Here is a 15,721-nt window from a genome sequence, read left to right as displayed (position 1 = left end):
GACTCAAATCAGTAGAATTAGAAATGAAAAAGGAGAAGTAACAACTGACACTGCAGAAATACAAAAGATCATGAGAGATTACTATAAGCAACTCTATGCCAATAAAATGGACAACCTGGAAGAAATGGACAAATTCTTAGAAATGCACAACCTACCAAGACTGACTCAGGAAGAAATAGAAAATATGAATAGACCAATCACAAGCACTGAAATTGAAACTGTGATTAAAAATCTTCCATCAAACAAAAGCCCAGGACCAAATGGCTTCACAGGCGAATTCTATCAAACATTTAGAGAAGAGCTAACACCCATCCTTCTCAAACTCTTCCAAACAATATCAGAGGAAGGAACACTCCCAAACTCATTCTACGAGGCCACCATCACCTTGATACCAAAACCAGGCAAGGATGTCACAAAGAAAGAAAACTACAGGCCAATATCACTGATGAACATAGATGCAAAAATCCTCAACAAAATACTAGCAAACAGAATCCAACAGCACATTAAAAGGATCATACACCATGATCAAGTGGGGTTTATTCCGGGAATGCAAGGATTCTTCAATATACGCAAATCAATCAATGTGATACACCATATTAACAAGTTGAAGGAGAAAAACCATATGATCATCTCAATAGATGCAGAGAAAGCTTTCGACAAAATTCAACACCCATTTATGATAAAAACCCTGCAGAAAGTAGGCATAGAGGGAACTTTCCTCAACATAATAAAGGCCATATATGACAAACCCACAGCCAACATTGTCCTCAATGGTGAAAAACTGAAACCATTTCCACTAAGATCAGGAACAAGACAAGGCTGCCCACTCTCACCACTCTTATTCAACATAGTTTTGGAAGTTTTAGCCACAGCAATCAGAGAAGAAAAGGAAATAAAAGGAATCCAAATTGGAAAAGAAGAAGTAAAGCTGTCACTGTTTGCAGATGACATGATACTATACACAGAGAATCCTAAAGATGCTACCGAAAAACTACTAGAGCTAATCAATGAATTTGGTAAAGTAGCAGGATACAAAATTAATGCACAGAAATCTCTGGCATTCCTGTACACTAATGATGAAAAATCTGAAAATGAAATCAAGAAAACACTCCCATTTACCATTGCAACAAAAAGAATAAAATATCTAGGAATAAACCTACCTAAGGAGACAAAAGACCTGTATGCAGAAAATTATAAGACACTGATGAAAGAAATTAAAGATGATATAAATAGATGGAGAGATATACCATGCTCCTGGATTGGAAGAATCAATATTGTGAAAATGACTCTACTACCCAAAGCAATCTACAGATTCAATGCAATCCCTATCAAACTACCACTGGCATTTTTCACAGAACGAGAACAAAAAATTTCAAAATTTGTTTGGAAAAACAAAAGACCCCGAATAGCCAAAGCAATCTTGAGAACGAAAAACGGAGCTGGAGGAATCAGGCTCCCTGACTTCAGACTATACTACAAAGCTACAGTAATTAAGACAGTGTGGTACTGGCATAAAAACAGAAAGATAGATCAGTGGATCAGGATAGAAAGCCCAGAGATAAACCCACGCACATATGGCCAACTTATCTTTGATAAAGGAGGCAGGAATGTACAGTGGAGAAAGGACAGCCTCTTCAATAAGTGGTGCTGGGAAAACTGGACAGGGACATGTAAAAGTATGAGATTAGATCATTCCCTAACACCATACACAAAAATAAGCTCAAAATGGATTAAAGACCTAAATGTAAGGCCAGAAACTATCAAACTCCTAGAGGAAAACATAGGTAGAACACTCTATGACATAAATCACAGCAAGATCCTTTTGGACCCACCTCCTAGAGAAATGGAACTAAAAACAAAGATAAACAAATGGGACCTAATGAAACTTCAAAGCTTTTGCACAGCAAAGGAAACCATAAACAAGACCAAAAGACAACCCTCAGAATGGGAGAAAATATTTGCAAATGAAGCAACTGACAAAGGATTAATCTCCAAAATTTATAAACAGCTCATGCAGCTCAATAGCAAAAAAACAAACAACCCAATCCAAAAATGGGCAGAAGACTTAAATAGGCATTTCTCCAAAGAAGATATACAGACTGCCAACAAACACATGAAAGAATGCTCAACATCATTAATCATTAGAGAAATGCAAATCAAAACTACAATGAGATATCATCTCACACCAGTCAGAATGGCCATCATCAAGAAATCTAGAAACAATAAATGCTGGAGAGGGTGTGGAGAAAAGGGAACACTCTTGCACTGCTGGTGGGAATGTGAATTGGTACAGCCACTATGGAGAACAGTATGGAGGTTCCTTAAAAAACTAAAAATAGAACTACCATATGACCCAGCAATCCCACTACTAGGCATATACCCTGAGAAAACCATAATTCAAAAAGAGACATGTACCAAAATGTTCATTGCAGCTCTATTCACAATAGCCCGGAGCTGGAAACAACCTAAGTGTCCATCATCGGATGAATGGATAAAGAAGATGTGGCACATATATACAATGGAATATTACTCAGCCATAAAAAGAAACGAAACTGAGCTATTTGTAATGAGGTGGATAGACCTAGAGTCTGTCATACAGAGTGAAGTAAGTCAGAAAGAGAAAGACAAATACCGTATGCTAACACATATATATGGAATTAAAAAAAAAATGTCATGAAGAACCTAGGGGTAAAACGGGAATAAAGACACAGACCTACTTGAGAATGGACTTGAGGATATGGGGAAGGGGATGGGTAAGCTGTGACAAAGGGAAAGAGAGGCATGGACATATATACACTACCAAACGTAAGGTAGATAGATAGTGGGAAGCAGCCGCAGAGCACAGGGAGATCAGCTCGGTGCTTTGTGACCGCCTGGAGGGGTGGGATGGGGAGGGTGGGAGGGAGGGAGATGCATGAGGGAAGGGATGTGGGAACAGATGTATATGTATGACTGATTCACTTTGTTATAAAGCAGAAACTAATAAAAAATAAAATAAAATAAAATAAAAAAAATTACACATTTCATTTTGCTATTCTACTCTATTTGAGTAGCTTCTTGAAACCATCCAAACAGTATGTAACCCCATGTCATCAATAGGCATCCTGCACCATAAATGTCAGAATAAATCAGTCATTCAAGATCACTGTAAATACAGAAGCTGCAATAGGTGGTAATACTTTGAGGAAGCGGAATCTGCATAATCACAGAAGGAACTGGGAGAGGGACAAACAAGGTCAGTTTCGATGAGAAAGAGTAGCTTCACCTGGTTGTTCTGGAAAATTCACATTTGAACTTTATGAGATAAGAGACAGGAAAGTGGGCTGGGTCCAGTTATTTAAAGTAACAGAATCACTGTGAGGTTCTGAGTAGGAAAATGACTAGCAAAGGAGAGGTTTAGTTGTGATTAGTTGTGCATTACCGATGGGAAGAGAAGGAGAACTGAAGGTAAGGGAAGAGAGAAGATGCCATCCAGGTGGGAAGTGGTGAGTAGAAACTAAAGAACAGATGTCAGTAAAATTATGAAAAGAGAAGTCAGAAGGATTCAACACATTAACATTTTAGATGCATGAGGGAGAGAAGTCAAGAAAGTCTGGAGTCGGGGAGAGTTAGAATAACTAGTAGACTTAGAGTATCACTTACAAATAAAAAACTGAGGTATAGGAAGTGCACCTTAGAAGGACATTTAATTTCCAAAGAGTCTATTTATATTTTAATTTTCTCAATACACTGCAAAGTACTTAAGCCTCAGTACAAAAAGCTCGTGTTAAAGGGCCACTGTATTGTGGTGAAAAGCTGACAATCTGTAGACAGTCGGAGCTGACATTATATTCTTAGCTCCAAAGTATGTGGGATTTTGAACGTCTCAATTAAACTATGAGCTTCATACTCTTCATCTGCAAAATGGGGATAGATAGCACTACTTATGTCAACAGGCTGCTATGAGGATGGAGATATCAGTGTATTGTTAGGTCTTATCTATGTCTGTTTCCCTCACACCCTCCAGCCTAGTGTCTCATCTTTTGACAAATTTAACTATAAAACAACCCTAAGGTACAACAGAGGATAAACGTGCTGGAAATGATCTCTTCACTTTTTTAGGAAAAGTTCACTGGTGGTTACCAGAGAGTTTGATCTGAGGAATCCAAGAAACAGTCTGAGCTGGGAATCAAGTAGGAAGAGCACCAGCTTAGTTCAAGGAGGAGCATTAATTTACATATACAGGGCAGCTTGAAGAAGCAGGGGCTTGAATGGAGCCCCAGTGGGAAGGAGACGGTGATAAGCTTGGGAAGAAGGTTGGAATCGGTGGTCGTCAAATGAGAAGTTGGGTCTCCAGAGCTCATTAAACAATAATAGCACCTTAAATTAGATAATCTTAAAAATAATTTATATTATCAATAATCTCAGTAGACTATGAAGTTCAACTTACTGTTTTGAAATTCTGGATTTTGAGGTCCACATAAGTCAATGTTATAGAATTAATTTTTTTTAATTTAGCTCCATTTTGCTCATAATTTGTCTAAGATCTTAAGCAAGTCAATAAAAATCAAAGTGTGCCTGTAATTCCCGAAACATTTTGTCATGTAAAATTGTATGAATTAAAAACTTCTGTCTTACTGAATAGCAGCATACAATAAGATGTACTTTATCCACTAAGCAATGAAAATTTTGTTTCTTTCAAGCAGGATATAAACTTGCCCATCTGAAATGTCCTCTGGTAACTCGTTCTGTTTTGTTTTTCCCTAAAGATTGAAGTTGTTATCTGATACTAGAAAGAATTAGAGATATAAAGTTGAAACAAAATTCCACAAATCCAAATAATTGCTGCAATTGATCAAACCCAAAGGAAATGAAGGGTCAAAAGTTAATCAAATTACCAAAAAAGAAAAACCACACACAAGAGGTGAGAATCGTACCGCTGAAGATGGGAAGTTCTAATTCTGATAGAAAGAGAAAAGGAAAAGGAAAGCAACAAAGGGTAAGTAATAAGAAGAAAGATGACAGAGCGTCAGCAGAAGGGAAAAAAGAAGAAGAAAAGTGACAAGGAAGGAAGGTTCAAATCTGAGTACTGAGGCACATAACAGCAGCCACAACTTGTAGGGTACCAATGTATTAATATCTCCCCTGTAGGAGGGAACTGAAGGTCAAAAATCTTATGTAAATTGTCCCCAGTCTCACAGGCATGGTAGACCAGGACTTGAACTAACTCCAAAACAATAAGGACAAGCAATGGGAGGAAAGAGAAAACAATACACCATTGCACGTATTGAGAGTGTATGTGCAGAAATAAATTGCATCAAATACAAGTCTGATCTCTTTAACTCTCTTAAATTTCTCAGTGTTTCTCCTTTGTCTTCAGGACAAAATCCAAACTATTGTGTGGAATCCAAGACCCTTGAAGACATCACTGATGATTTCTGCCCTCACCTTCTTCTCCCTTGCACTTCACACTGCCTGTGCTCTGAATTAGTTGCAGTATAAACATCAAGCTGTCTCTTGCTATTGTAAAGGCTGTTTCTTCTGTCTGGAATGCCCTTCTTGTATTGTACTTCTTAAGAATTTCTACTAATCCTTGAAAAAGTGTCCTTCTCTAGAAGTCTTCCCTTATGTCCCTCTGTGTCTCTTCCTCAGGCCATGTTAGAGAGTCCTACTCAGGATTCTTATACGATTCTGTACCTTTTTCTCTCCTAGGGTTTATTACACTGGAATTAAAGCCTTTTTTTTCTACTTCTCTTCTAGAATTGCCAAATTGTCTCAGACAGGAAGTCTGTCATCTGTTTCTTGTATCCTAAGTACTTATAAGAGTGCCTGACTGAGGTCTTCAGAACTTGGTCCAGCACCTAAACAATTTTATGATCCTGGTGAAATATGTTCATTTAATTGGATAAAGGAGCTAAAAATCTCCCTAAAGCTAGGGAGTGTAGGAAAACTATTTTTAAAAACATATTACAGAAAGTATGCAAAATCTCAGGCCCCACTGCAGGGAATACTATAGCTTTTTAAAATGTTACATATTAATCATTTACAGTTTACAACATAAAATAAGAGTAATGAAGCCATCTTTCTCCTGTTTACAAAAAAAAAAAACAAACCATGAAGCTCATTAAGTGGTTATTCTTTGCAAGCATTACAAAAAGAACTTTCCCAAACAACTCTTTCAATATTTATGCATAATTTTAAAATATATCTTTTACCTTAAGACTATGAACCCCATGAAGGTAGATATTTTATTCTTATTTTTATTCCCAGTACCTGGTACTGGACCTACCCTAAAGTAGGAGGCTAGTGATTATATGTTTAAATGAATGACTGAATACAGGAGGATAAAAGAACATATTAAAATAATTCTAGTGTTAGTCATTCTGATAGTACACTTTAGAAAATAGAATTAAGCCTTTTCATTTTGTTACCATTCTCCATTGCTCAGTTTGTTAGTAAAAAGATGAAATGTTGCTTTAAAAATGACATCAGGAGAAAGCTGATCTATCAAAACAAGAAATTTTAAAATAAAATGTAACATTTAAAATTATCTCTGAAATTACACTAAAAACAAAGTATTCAGAATATATTCTAGGAAATCATATGACTGGCAACTTTCTTCCCAAACTCTGACATACTTGTTTAAACTACCTGGCAAACTTGGTTTTTTCTCTTTTTTCATTCTGTTTCCTTCTGCTTCTATTGTACAAATACAGCAGCCAGAGGCACCCAAGTCCCAGTCTTTCCTGAAAAAGGCCTATTTGCATACCTTGGAGACTGTAGCCTAAGGCCAGGAGCTTGTGCACAGAAGCTGTTTCCCAGAGGACACGCCCCTTGATAGCCTGGCTCTGGCAGCCAGTGGGGCTTGTGTTCATGGGTTCAGTAGAACCCTGCCAAACAAAGAGAAAGTCCTTGGCTGGCAGACCCTCTGGGGCTCTGCTCAGAGGGGATGGACTGATGCCCCCATCTTCCAGACTTTCCCTGAAAGATGTCTATTTGCACGCTTTACAAGCTGCTGCCTGAGGGTCCAGCTTCCAATCAGCCTGAATCTAGATGCTGCCTGATCCTCCGTTATGAGACACTGCCAGGTCCTGGTACACACTCAATGACTGGGAGCCATTAAGAATGGAGTAGGCCGGGCTTCCCTGGTGGCGCAGTGGTTGAGAGTCCGCCTGCCGATGCAGGGGATATGGGTTCGTACCCTGGTCCGGGAAGATCCCACGTGCCGTGGAGCTGCTGGGCCCGTGAGCCATGGCTGCTGGGCCTGTGCGTCCGGAGCCTGTGCTCCGCAACGGGAGAGGCCACAGCAGTGAGAGGCCCGTGTACGACAAAAAAAAAAAAAAAAAAAAGAATGAAGTAGGCTGCTTGGACTATCACAGAGGTTGAGAGACAAACCAGAACCAGGGCTGAACTGAGTGATAAGTTTCATCTCCTACGTGAGGCCGCCCCTTCAAGACTGGCACAGGGGGCTGTTCCATCTAAGGCACAGAAACCGACAGAGAGTAAAAGAAAATGAAGAAACAGAGGAATATGTTCCAAACAAAAGAACAAGATAAAACCTCAGAAACAGACCTTATTAAAAGAGAAATAAGTGAATTACTTGATAAAGAGTTGAAATAATGGTCATAAATAATATGGAAGTTCCTCAAAAAACTAAAAATAGAACTACCATATCATTCAACAAGCTCACTTCTTGGCACTCATTCAAAGGAAACAAAATCACTATCTTGAAAAGCTATCTGCACCACCCCGTGTTCATTGCAGCATTATTTACAATAGTCAAGACATGGAAACAACCTACATGGATAAAGAAAATATGAGATATATATGTGTGTGTGTATATATGTATATATCATATAAATATATATAATATTTTTCATCCATAAAAAAGAAGGAGGGCTTCCCTGGTGGCGCAGTGGTTGAGAGTCCGCCTGACGATGAAGGGGACGCGGGTTCGTGCCCTGGTCTGGGAAGATCCCACATGCCGCGGAGCGGCTGGGCCCGTGAGCCATGGCCGCTGAGCCTCTGCGTCCGGAGCCTGTTCTCCGCAGCGGGAGAAGCCACAACAGTGAGAGGCCCGCGTACCGCAAAAAAAAAAAAAAAAGAAGGAAATTCTTTAATTTGTGATGTCATGCATGGACCTTGAGGGCATTATGCGAAGTGAAATAAGTCAGACGGGCAAAGACAAATACTGTATGATCTCATGTATATGTGGAATCTAAAAAAAAAAAATGAACTCATAGCTAGAGATCAGATTAGTGGTTCTCTAGCTACGGTGAAGTGGATGAGAACAGCTAGGGCGTAGAAGAGGGGCAGGATGGATGAAGGTGGTCAAAAAGTACAAACTTCCAGGTATAAGATAAATCATTCTGGGATGTACTGTACAGCGTAGTAACTATAGATAATACTGCTATATCATATATTTGAAAGTTGCTAAGAAAGTACTCTTGGGCTTCCCTGGTGGTACAGTGGTTGAGAGTCCGCCTGCTGATGCAGGGGACACGGGTTCGTGCCCTGGTCCGGGAAGATCCCACATGCTGCGGAGCGGCTGGGCCCGTGAGCCATGGTTGCTGAGCCTGTGCGCGCAATGGGAGAGGCCACAGCCGTGAGAGGCCAGCGTACCGCAAAAAAAACAAAACAAAAAAAGAAAGTACTCTTAAAGGTTCTCATCACAAGAAAAAAATTTGTACCTTTGTGAAGAGATAAATGTCTACTAAACTTATCATGGTAATCACTTCATAATATATACATATATCAAATCATCATGCTGTTACACCTAAAGCTAATACAATACTATATGTCAATTATGTCTCAATAAATAAAATTGGGGGTGGGGGCAGAGAAAGACTCACTAAGATTGCTCAGGAAGAGTTTGTTAAGTAAAAAGAAAGAAAATTAAGAACTCAACTTTAAGAGTAGAACAGAAGAGGAATGCTAGCAGGACAGATGGAAGAACGATATGAAATTTTAAAGAAAAACTTGGAGAGAGTTATGTCTTAGGAGTTAGAATAGAGAGAAGTTTAAGAAAAGAGGGATACACTTTCACCAATGGACAGATCATCCAAAATGAAAATAAATAAGGAAACACAAGCTTTAAATGATACATTAAACAAGATGGACTTAATTGATATTTATAGGACATTCCATCCAAAAACAACAGAATACACATTTTTCTCAAGTGCTCATGGAACATTCTCCAGGATAGATCATATCTTGGGTCACAAATCAAGCCTTGGTAAATTTAAGAAAATTGAAATTGTATCAAGTATCTTTTCCGACCACAATGCTATGAGACTAGATATCAATTACAGGAAAAGAGCTGTAAAAAATACAAACACATGGAGGCTAAACAACACACTACTTAATAACGAAGTGATCACTGAAGAAATCAAAGAGGAAATTAAAAAATACCTAGAAACAAATGACAATGGAGACACGACGACCCAAAACCTATGGGATGCAGCAAAAGCAGTTCTAAGAGGGAAGTTTATAGCAATACAATCCCACCTTAAGAAACAGGAAACATCTCGAATAAACAACCTAACCTTGCACCTAAAGAAATTAGAGAAAGAAGAACAAAAACATCCCAAAGCTAGCAGAAGGAAAGAAATCATAAAAATCAGACCAGAAATAAATGAAAAAGAAATGAAGGAAACGATAGCAAAGATCAATAAAACTAAAAGCTGGTTCTTTGAGAAGATAAACAAAATTGATAAACCATTAGCCAGACTCATCAAGAAAAAAAGGGAGAAGACTCAAATCAATAGAATTAGAAGTGAAAAGGAGAAGTAACAACTGACACTGCAGAAATACAAAAGATCATGAGAGATTACTACAAGCAACTCTATGCCAATAAAATGGACAACCTGGAAGAAATGGACAAATTCTTAGAAATGCACAACCTGCCAAGGCTGAATCAGGAAGAAATAGAAAATATGAACAGACCAATCACAAGCACTGAAATTGAAACTGTGATTAAAAATCTTCCAACAAACAAAAGCCCAGGACCAGATGGCTTCACAGGCGAATTCTATCAAGCATTTAGAGAAGAGCTAACACCTATCCTTCTCAAACTCTTCCAAAATATAGCAGAGGGAGGAACACTCCCAAACTCATTCTACGAGGCCACCATCACCTTGATACCAAAACCAGGCAAGGATGTCACAAAGAAAGAAAACTACAGGCCAATATCACTGATGAACATAGATGCAAAAATCCTCAACAAAATACTAGCAAACAGAATCCAACAGCACATTAAAAGGATCATACACCATGATCAAGTGGGGTTTATTCCAGGAATGCAAGGATTCTTCAATATACGCAAATCAATCAACGTGATACACCATATTAACAAATTGAAGGAGAAAAACCATATGATCATCTCAATAGATGCAGAGAAAGCTTTCGACAAAATTCAACACCCATTTATGATAAAAACCCTGCAGAAAGTAGGCATAGAGGGAACTTTCCTCAACATAATAAAGGCCATATATGACAAACCCACAGCCAGCATCGTCCTCAATGGTGAAAAACTGAAACCATTTCCACTAAGATCAGGAACAAGACAAGGTTTCCAACTCTCACCACTCTTATTCAACATAGTTTTGGAAGTTTTAGCCACAGCAATCAGAGGAGAAAAGGAAATAAAAGGAATCCAAATTGGAAAAGAAGAAGTAAAGCTGTCACTGTTTGCAGATGACATGATACTATACATAGAGAATCCTAAAGATGCTACCAGAAAACTACTAGAGCTAATCAATGAATTTGGTAAAGTACCAGGATACAAAATTAATGCACAGAAATCTCTGGCATTCCTGTACACTAATGATGAAAAATCTGAAAGTGAAATCAAGAAAACACTCCCATTTACCATTGCAACAAAAAGAATAAAATATCTAGGAATAAACCTACCTAAGGAGACAAAAGACCTGTATGCAGAAAATTATAAGACACTGATGAAAGAAATTAAAGATGATACAAATAGATGGAGAGATGTACCATGTTCTTGGATTGGAAGAATCAACATTGTGAAAATGACTCTACTACCCAAAGCAATCTACAGATTCAATGCAATCCCTATCAAACTACCACTGGCATTTTTCACAGAACTAGAACAAAAAAATTCACAATTTGTATGGAAACACAAAAGACCCCAAATAGCCAAAGCAATCTTGAGAACGAAAAATGGAGCTGGTGGAATCAGGCTCCCTGACTTCAGACTATACTACAAAGCTACAGTAATCAAGACAGTATGGTACTGGCACAAAAACAGAAAGATAGATCAATGGAAGAGGATAGAAAGCCCAGAGATAAACACACGCACATATGGTCACCTTATCTTTGATAAAGGAGGCAGGAATGTACAGTGGAGAAAGGACAGTCTCTTCAATAAGTGGTGCTGGGAAAACTGGATAGGGACATGTAAAAGTATGAGATTAGATCACTCCCTAACACCATACACAAAAATAAGCTCAAAATGGATTAAAGACCTAAATGTAAGGCCAGACACTATCAAACTCTTAGAGGAAAACATAGGCAGAACACTCTATGACATAAATCACAGCAAGATCCTTTTTGACCCACCTCCTAGAGAAATGGAAATAAAGACAAAAATAAACACATGGGACCTAATGAAACTTAAAAGCTTTTGCACAGCAAAGGAAACCATAAACAAGACCAAAAGACAACCCTCAGAATGGGAGAAAATATTTGCAAATGAAGCAACTGACAAAGGATTAATCTCCAAAATTTATAAGCAGCTCATGCAGCTCAATAACAAAAAAACAAACAACCCAATCCAAAAATGGGCAGAAGACCTAAATAGACATTTCTCCACAGAAGATATACAGACTGCCAACAAACACATGAAAGGATGCTCAACATCTTTACTCATTAGAGAAATGCAAATCAAAGCTACAATGAGATATCATCTCACACCAGTCAGAATGGCCATCATCAAAAAATCTAGAAACAATAAATGCTGGAGAGGGTGTGGAAAAAAGGGAACACTCTTGCACTGCTGGTGGGAATGTGAATTAGTACAGCCACTATGGAGAACGGTATGGAGGTTCCTTAAAAAACTACAAATAGAACTACCATATGACCCAGCAATCCCACTACTGGGCATATACCCTGAGAAAACCATAATTCAAAAAGAGACATGTACCAAAATGTTCATAGCAGCCCTATTTACAATAGCCCGGAGATGGAAACAACCTAAGTGTCCATCATCGGAGGAATGGGTAAAGAAGATGTGGCACATATATACAATGGAATATTACTCAGCCATAAAAAGAAATGAAATTGAGCTCTTTGTAATGAGGTGGATGGATCTAGAGTCTGTCATACAGAGTGAAGTAAGTCAGAAAGAGAAAGACAAATACTGTATGCTGACACATATATATGGAATTTAAGAAAAAAAAATGTCATGAAGAACATAGGGGTAAGACAGGAATAAAGACACAGACCTACTAGAGAATGGACTTGAGGATATGGGGAGGGGGAAGGGTAAAAAAAAAAAAAAAGAACCTTTGAAAATTAAAAATAATATAGCAGAAACGTATGGGTCATAGTCTCTGCAGATTAGTTAATAGTAACAAAAGGAAAGATTTCTAATCCTACCCTCAATAAATTGACCATATAGAATTAAAAAAAAAAAAGAAAAGAGGGATAAATAAAATGCATGGAGAAGCTAACCATTGAATTTAGCATTTTCAAAATAAAGAGGTTTTCAAAATAGGTGTGAAGGCAAAATTTATTGCAATGAAACACTGAACAAGTTGCAGGAAGAAATGTAAAGGATTCTTTCAGTTTATCTGCTAAAAGAGAGACTGTAACATTTAGAAGAGGATATGGTGCAATTTATTTTTCAGATAAGATTAAAAATAAACTTAGACTCTGGAGAACCAACTAAGGTAGGAAATCATAAACTCAAGGTGGAACAAAACACAAATGTAAGTGCCTGAATTGACCCAAGTTGCAGATTTGTAGGGCAGAGGCAGCAGAGAAATATCCTAACTCATCTCTCTGCCTTCTAACTCCCAATCCATTCTATACTGCTGCCAGATTTATCCTAAAATATGCAATATTTCCCTGCTCAAAAAATGTCAATGGCTACCCATTGCCTACAAAAGCAAGTCCAAATTCCACGGCCTACCAGTCAGGATTTTTATCATCTGGCCATAACTTGCGTTTGCAGCTATTTCTCACCACTCCCTTTGGAGCAGCCTACACTCAAGTCATGGCTGCTTACCTTTGATTCTTCAACCATTTCTAGCAATGTGATCTACACATATTGCTTTTCACTCCTCAAGGTCCAGCAAGAATGCCACCTCCACCACGAAATTTTTTTATAAAAGCCCGTTAGAGTCTCTGTCTTCTCAGATTCCCTGTTAGTATTACCTAGGAAATTTATTATAATCTACTTCTAAAACAATAATTTCTGTATTTCTTTTCTCCTTAAATAGACATACAGTTTATTTTTTACAATCTGTGGTTTCTAACAGAGTGCCATGCACATACTGTAGATTTAATAATGGTTGCTAGCTGCTTAGAGAATTTGAAAACTTAAGGTTAGTCCTATAATAATATAAATTCTTCAAATTGAAGATGATACTATTTCATACTCAGCAAAAATCAAGGGTGTAACCTAAGACTAGCTATATGTATTGAAATGGCACATATAATATTTCCTAAAAATAGCTGACATGCTACAAATTAAAGATAATAATAAAGCAATCAAAAAAATTTTAGTAAAGGGATAAAAAAGAAACTTAGAGAACTGCTGCTCAAGCCATGACTCAATAATTAATTTTGTAAAAAGAAGTTTACAATATTTTGACAGGGTCATAAATTTACATGTTCTTTACTCAGATTTTATAATAAAATTTCACCTTAGAAAATAAATTCATGTCAGAATTTATGTCAGCTTCTTAGGAAATCAATGAATGTAACGTAATTTTCTGTATTTTTTGAATGATCATGAAGTAGCTTCAACTAATATTTATCGAGTGCCTACTTTATGCCTAGCTTGGTACTAGGTACATTCACAAATGATATCTTATTTAATATTCAGAACCATCCTGCAAAATAACTATATTAGTATCCCCATTCTGCAGGTTAAGACATTTGCTCAGAGATTTCTGGCTTGCCAAGTACTATACAGCTAGAATCTAATAGATTGAACAATCTCCACATCCACTGAGCTTGCTAATGACAACAGCTGAGCAATTTTTTTTTTTTGTGGCCACTGAAAACAAAGATTCATTATGATTCATTTTATTTGCTCTGGCTAAAATGTGTACCCTGAAGTGTGGAAAGATTAGCAACAAAAGTTAAAGCAAAAGAGTCAGATGTTTAAACTTAGTCTTCACCTTTCCAGAAAATTCAGTTAGCCAATACATTTCCCCTGAGCATATTACTCAATCAACATTTTAATGCATACACAGCAATTTAGCCTAAGGCAAAAAAGTATTTTCTATTAGAGGGCCTAGGGGAATTATTTTAATAGAAGAGAATGGTTTATCATAATCATCAGCCTTGTTTATATGTAATTTATGCTTCTAAAGTATTTGAAGTCATTTTAAAGGGTTTTTTGAAGTATTCTAAGCAAACTCTGCCCCTCTAAATTCTATAATTAACATTGTTTTCATAGCTACTTTAAAAAGGTTTTGCTAAACAAAATAGACCTTCAATCCTGCTATGTCCAAATAATCATAAATTTCAGTTAATGAGCTATTTATTTATTTGTTATAACTGTTGAGCACTGTACATGATGCTTTTCAATATGGCACGCATTTTACTCAAGTGGATTTCAAACAGCTATCTCTATCTTGCAGATAATTCAAAGCAACTTGATAATCACTAAATAAGATTTTCAATATTTCACATTTGATACAGATTCAGCATATTACTACCTATATTGTGTTGAATGTAAATTTCATTAAACCTGAAAGCACATAGCTGTTTCTCCCTTCTGGCAATACCACTGGGGGAAAATTCTATGTGTAAAGGTCTTTCACAGAAACTTGTGTTCTTCACTTGTGGTATTAGACATGAATTGATTAAAATTCTGATAGCTTATTGCAGCACAAGCTATTTGGATTCATAGAAACAGCTCTGAATTCTTTGTCTTTTACTGCAGTCACCTGAGAAGTACAGCTTTTCTTTTTCGAACCTCCTTTTTGTGGTTAGTAAACATGAGGGCTAAATCTTATTGAGAAAAATGCTTGTTGGGTCTGCTGTGTGTTTCTGCCTATTTTCTAAGCAGAGGCACCAACCACCTTTCTTCAGGACTAGCTCTTCAAGGATGTTTATGTAATGAAGAGATAGTATCCCCCTCCAGAGGAAAACTGCAGGTTTTTTACTGTCCAGGATAATAATGATTATGACAGCCTCCAGGGCAAAGATCAGACAGGCCTACAGCCCATAATAAAAGCTCTGGCTTTCTAAACTTGAGGTCCCTCTCAGGTAATGCCACCCACTGCGCGTGCACGTGTCACCTGACCCTCCTCACATCACACTTTGGGAATGGGGCTAGGAGAAATGGCACCAAAATGTTGATACTCTCACAGTTGCTATTTTTGTGAATGCCAAGCTGTCTTTTTTCTCTGAACTGGAAACCTGCGTCTGCCAACATCCCTAAAACTATATCAGGCTAACTGAGTAGCTCGCAGGTAAGGTAACACAAGCTTCCCAGTTTGTGTTAGTTGGTAACAATTTCAACCAGATTGTGTTATCTGGC

The 15,721-nt window shown here is 37.6% G+C and overlaps 1 protein-coding gene across 1 annotated transcript in view; it reads right to left on the bottom strand.

Moving 5' to 3' along the window:
* PLCZ1 (phospholipase C zeta 1) overlaps positions 1-15,721 on the bottom strand; it is a gene marked incomplete at its 3' end in the record, with an annotated part of 59,269 nt that overhangs the window by 42,788 nt on the left and 760 nt on the right. The window lies entirely within an intron of this gene.

This window comes from Hyperoodon ampullatus (genome assembly GCF_949752795.1).
Source record: "Hyperoodon ampullatus genome assembly, chromosome: 11".
NCBI lineage: Eukaryota > Metazoa > Chordata > Mammalia > Artiodactyla > Ziphiidae > Hyperoodon > Hyperoodon ampullatus.
This window is presented reverse-complemented; position numbering and strand designations above follow the sequence as displayed.